Source organism: Camellia sinensis, chromosome 8, assembly GCF_055761805.1.
Source record: "Camellia sinensis isolate YWXY chromosome 8, ASM5576180v1, whole genome shotgun sequence".
NCBI classification, from domain to species: Eukaryota; Viridiplantae; Streptophyta; class Magnoliopsida; order Ericales; family Theaceae; genus Camellia; species Camellia sinensis.
In genome coordinates, this window is record NC_138968.1 from 64445532 (window position 1) to 64451531 (window position 6000).

The following is a 6000-nucleotide window of genomic DNA, read 5'->3' on the forward strand; positions in this document are numbered from 1 at the left end:
GCATCTAAAAAAGTAAAAAAAAAATGCTTAAAATTTTAAAAATATTCTCTAACAACAAAAAAACATGAAAAATAAAAAAACTCAATTTTCAAAAAACTTAATTCAAAAAACTCAAGCCAAACACACTGAATAATTTTTTGGTGACTTCAATGCAATATTAAAGTGGGTGTCAATCCTCAATTGAGGTGGATTGAAGTTGGTTTGGATTCTTTGTAGAGAAATCTTTACACCACAAAAAGAATGACCAAAAACCATTAAGATTTGAATGAGAAATTGACGTATTAAGTTGGCCTTATGAAAGAGGTGTTGGGAAAGGTGCAAAACCTTCTATCCCACATTGATTGTAGAGGAAAGCGCTGATGGATATTTAAATCCCATTTTTTGCCTAATGGTGTGAGTGTAACGCCCTCAAAAAAAATACATAAAACCCATCACTTTAGACATGCATAGATATAAAAGAAACCAACAATTTCTATTCATCAGAGTAATTCTTACACTGTATTACATGTAAACAACAAAAGTAAATGCCCTATGGACTTACATCTTTCCAAGTCAACACTTGGTTACACAAAACAATAGTACTAACTCTATACAAAATAAGCCCTTAGCTTGGTATACATGTAATACAAAAAAAATAAACAAAAGGAGTCTTCAACTCTCATCATCATCCAAGCTATGTCCTTGGAGGTGGCATACTACCTGTACCTGAAAATAATGTCCCGTAAAAGGTGAGCCAATGCCCAGTAGAGATATGCTAAACACAGTATGAGCAATAACTAAGACATTAGCAATTGATAAATGTTCAATTTCCATAAATCAATTCATAACCCATTTCCATTTCATGACCACTATGTTCATGTTTCAATTCAGTTTCCATTTCTTATCAATTTTACAATTTACATCAACGGCTCAGAACCTCCAGCCACTTATATGAGACAGTGACTCATATTAAACATTTCCCATTTTACAATAGATAAACATACTAGTTGTATCAACATCCCAACAGATAAGCATACAAGCTGTATCCACATTTCAACAGATATGCATATTAGCTATATCAACACTTTCAATGATAAGCATATGAGCTGTATCAACACTTTATCTGACAAGCATATGAGCTGTATCAGTGGAGTCCATCCCCTATCTCCTCCCAAACAACATCCGGTTTAGAGGTCCATCCCCTATCTTCCCCTAAACCGTAGAGTACATCCCCTATCTCCTCCCACACACACAACGTATATACACAAAGGTCATATACACAATCAATCAATACATAACGTAAATGTATTCTATCAACCGTCATACTCTATGACATATTCAATTGATTAGTTTTAGTTTGCCTAATCACCATGTATTGTCTACAGCAATCAAAACTACCCTCTACCGGTAGCCCAAGCAATTATTTCTAAACAGAAAATAAAAGCTCCAACAGATAAAATATCAATGTTTTCAAAAGTGAGTGATTAATAAATCTAACTCCACTATTCAACCATATAATGAACCAACTTCATTATTTCCAACTCAATTCCATAAAGTCACAATTTTCCCAAAATTAGGGTTTTACACCCGATTCCCAAATATTGACCAAATGGTCTAAATATCAACAACCAACAACAATAACACCATTTTGAAACCCAAAAATACATATTATGAGCCCAAAATCACAAAACCCTCTTTAACACATTTTCAAAACCCTAAGTCCCAAAATCAACCATTTAAACAATAAGCTCAAAATCTAGGTTAAAACCTATAAGAGTGAGTAGGAATCCATACCTCAAATTCGGAGCTCAAGGGAAGAAGGTGAAGAAACTCAACGTGCTCTAAAACTCAATATTCTCAGATCAATGTGTAGCCCTCGACGATTAACCCAACTTTTACAAAGGCCGAAGGAAAAGGAAACATTCTAACTAGATCAAACCCTAGAGAGAAGGGAGTTTCTAGAGAGAGGAACTCTCAAAATGGCTTTTTAGAATGTAGGAGAGAGAGAGAGAGAATGTGAAAAGTGATTTTAAAATGCCTAGCTGCCAACTGATATACGACATTCCCGCTCGAGCGGAGAACACAACGCTCGAGCGTCAAGAACAAAAAACTAGGTCCGCTCGAGCACAATAAGGCCTACTCGAGCGCCAAGACACAAGAATAAATTACATCCGCTCGAGCGCGAAAACCAGTCTGCTCGAGCATAGATTTCCCCCTCCCAGAACTTACACCCAAAGGTACTACCCGCTCAAGCGCCAGAATACCCGCTCGAGCGCCACCGCTCAAGCGCAAAGAAACCCGTTCGAGCGTGAAAAACATACCTGCAGAAGTTCTACAGAGCACCAAAATACTGGATGCGTGCAATCTCCGCTCGAGCGGACCTCCTAAAAGCTGGGCAACAAAGAATTGAAACCAAAGCCTAACCAACCTGTAACAACTCTGCCCAATACATCCTAAAACTCAATCAAGTGGAATTAAAGGATGACAACAAGGTATACCACCACCAACATCACGGAACTGAGTTCGGAATAAAACAGAACAGTAAAGAGATAACCGGGATCGCTATAGTGAGCCCTTCAGGGCATCTAATGTGACGCCCCAAAAATTGAGAATATCAGATAATAAATTAACCATTGAATACAGGGTTTATCTAAGGTTACAAGAGTAGGAAACGTCACCAATGAGTCATTTGGCTAATAACCAAGCAAGATCCCCGGAGGGTCGGAGGAGTCAAAATGGCCTCCCTTCTAAGTCCAACCACCTTAGATAGCAAAACTACCTTTTTGACTGATCTTGACAAGGTTTTAACACAAGGCCTACATGAGTTGACGGAGTACAAGGATAGGTTACAAATGTTACATATATACAAATTACAAATCAGGTCTTAAATACTTCTATCACTTACAATTTCAAAACACGTTTAACATAACTAGTTCCTAACTCTCATAGGATAGCCATACGTCCTCAAATACTTCAGCTTTGCCTTCGACCAGCCTAATAGTCTTCAATACCTGGCATGAAACGCCGTGAGCTTTGAATGCCCAGTAAACGCACACACACCCTGTCCTTTTTTCCCAATCCAATACACCATCACATTTATGGCAAACAAGTAGTGAAGCATGATATTCAAGTCAATAACAGTAATTTCAATAATAGAGAAAATGAGCATGTCATTCAAATAGATAACAAAGTTATAATGTTAGTGGTTAGTATTCTAGAAATCTCCCAAAGAGATTTCATCCTCCCAACCACAAGAATTAGACACCGGACTATTCGGAACTCGCCCTTTTGCTGCTTTGTTGCAGAATTAACCTCGAATGCCTATCAACGGTTATATACCGCGTAGCGCCAACCATAGGGCCTCAAAAAGGACAGCGAAAAGAAAAAGGTTTTATCTCCTGAATCCAGCCTTATCCTTTCAAAAACGTTTTATCTTCCTGAATGTCCCATCCGGACCCAACCTTATCTCACCAATCAAACCATCGCAAAGAGTCCAAATACGTCTGTTCCATTCCAAGGTTTACGCGACAACCGATTGCGCAAGACTTAACCTTCAATTAGGGAGCACATCCCATCAATCCATACATAACACATTATCATCTCTTCAATATTCAAGTGATCGAAAACCCAATACCATCCCAATTAAGTTTTCCGTTTGGATCAATATTTTAAGTCAAGTTAGAGCAAACTCAACAAGATAGTAATATCCACATAAGCATGAGCATCATTAAAATGAAGAAGATAAGGAACTTAACCATAACACATGAAACATCATACCAAGACATGATCATAAACTAACAAACATATTCATGAACACAAGAGCATAAAACACCCATGCAAAACTAAATTTCCAGATTCAATACCATTTAAAGATTAAAATCAAAAGGGCTATTTCAGATATTTCCCAAACCTAGCCTTCGTATGGTTCATAGAGATTTCAATCTAGTTTTCAGAACATGTTCCGGAAATGTGATAGCTTTTCTAGATTTTTAGTTATTTAAGAAATGCTCCAGCGCTGTTCAGATTCGTCGATCATTATGAAAATTGGAGTTTCTCACAAATCGCTCACTCGTTTTCAATGAAACCAATTTTAGTTGAAAGAAAACTTCTTAAGGAAGATTTTGACATAAAATGGAGGTCTAGAATGGTTTTCTACGTTTTTCTAAAAATTTTGAAAGTTGACTGTGAAAACAGATTTTTAAGGCACGGTACCCAAAACAAGAAGATTTGTGAGAAAAGGATCCACTAAGGGAAATTTTTCATTTCTTTTGTGATGAAAACATGATAAATAATATATATTAAACTCAAAAAATTAGTTTGAGGGTGTGCCTTTGGAAAGTTTGAGAGATTGGTATGAAAAAGATAGTTTTGTATCGAAATGAGGGGAACTACAAGAGTGGTAGAATCATGGCTCATCTCTTATCATTTTTAACACAAGGAAATCATTAATAACACATCTGAAAACAATGGGTGATCCCTTAAGAACATGTATTTGAAAAAGGCAAATACAAGAGAGAGTTGTGTTGTGGCTTACTTGCTAGGCTTGAACAAGATTGCTCTCCTCTTCCTTCCTCTCCCTCTCAAGACTTCTCTCTTGCTCTCCTTTCTCTCCTCTAGGCCGAATGTATGTGAGTGTGTGTTGTTTGCGTGTGCCATGCTAGGGGGGTGGTTGTATTTATAGGCAATTTTGGTGTAAAAAGACATAAAGGCCCACTAGTTGGAATTGGACTGAAAAGTTTGGATTTGCTTGGAGTCTAATGGAATAGGGAGTGATTAGGGAACTTAATCATGTGATTAGACAATATTTAGTTGGCCTCTAGTTGGAATGGAACTAATTGTTTGGAACACAACCCTAGATTTAAGGGTACTAGGTACTAGAGCTTCTAGAATATCATAATTACAAGTCTTGAAAATTGGTCCCTCACATTCTCCTAGGTTGGCCGACCATGGGGAAAGGAAATGGGGAATTTTTTATTCAATATATAGGTGCTATGGACACATTTCCCAATGTATATATATAGATCCACAAATTGATTTGATGGTACTATAGTATAAAAAGTACATGTACTAGTTTGGGGCAAATCTTGAAATTAATAAAAGAAGTGAGGGCTTGGAATTAAACTCATGTATTGGAACCTTATTTGTGTATTTAATTATGATCTAGTTAGGTTTAGGGCTAAATTAAATACCTTCTAGTTAGAATTACACTCATAGCAAATCTTTATAAGTACTAAGGTCGTCATTGCTCCAAGATTTCAAGGGATTTGTTTGTACTAAAGTACAATGATTATGGCCTAGGAGGTACGATGGCTAGCCATGTGCTCAAGATTTGGGAAGATTTTCCTATTTATTATGTGTACAAATTCCATAGATATTGTGTACAAAAAGATTTGATGAATAAGAGGTACGAATATATATATATAATGGTACTAACTTGGGATCAATTTGTGATTTAAGTAAAATATGAGGGCTATGGTCTTAATTTATGAATCGGAACATTTATTTTAGAGTAGAATTTAACTAAGTTAGGGTTAGAGAATCTAATTCGGTTTGAATTTCTTGTTTCAAATAAAAAGGCTATCAACCGACAAGCGTGATAAAAATCAGAAAAAACCTAGGGTTTTCAAGTGGTAATTTCATATTTAGGGAGTCAATTAGAGTATTTGAAATTATTTCCAAGTTTTTTGAAATCGATTAGGGTTTGCAAGTTTTCAGTTGGTGCATGTATTTTGATCCTAGGGTTAAAATTGTAATTAATTAAGAAGTTGAGCGATTTTAAAGAAATAATTTAAAAGGGACCTAATAGGGTTTACAAAAGTTAGGGGTCTCACATCTAAGTTTTCTGAAGGAAGGGAGGATGGATGCGTCAAGGATGGACTTGGGCCAAGACTATGGTCCAAGTTGGTTATGCAAAAATTACCACACACGCGAGCGCCACCCACCTCCCCCTCCTCCCTTGGCGGCCCCCCGCGACTTTAGACGTCCCCGAACACCTCGGGAGGGTGAGTCCCGTTCTGTTCG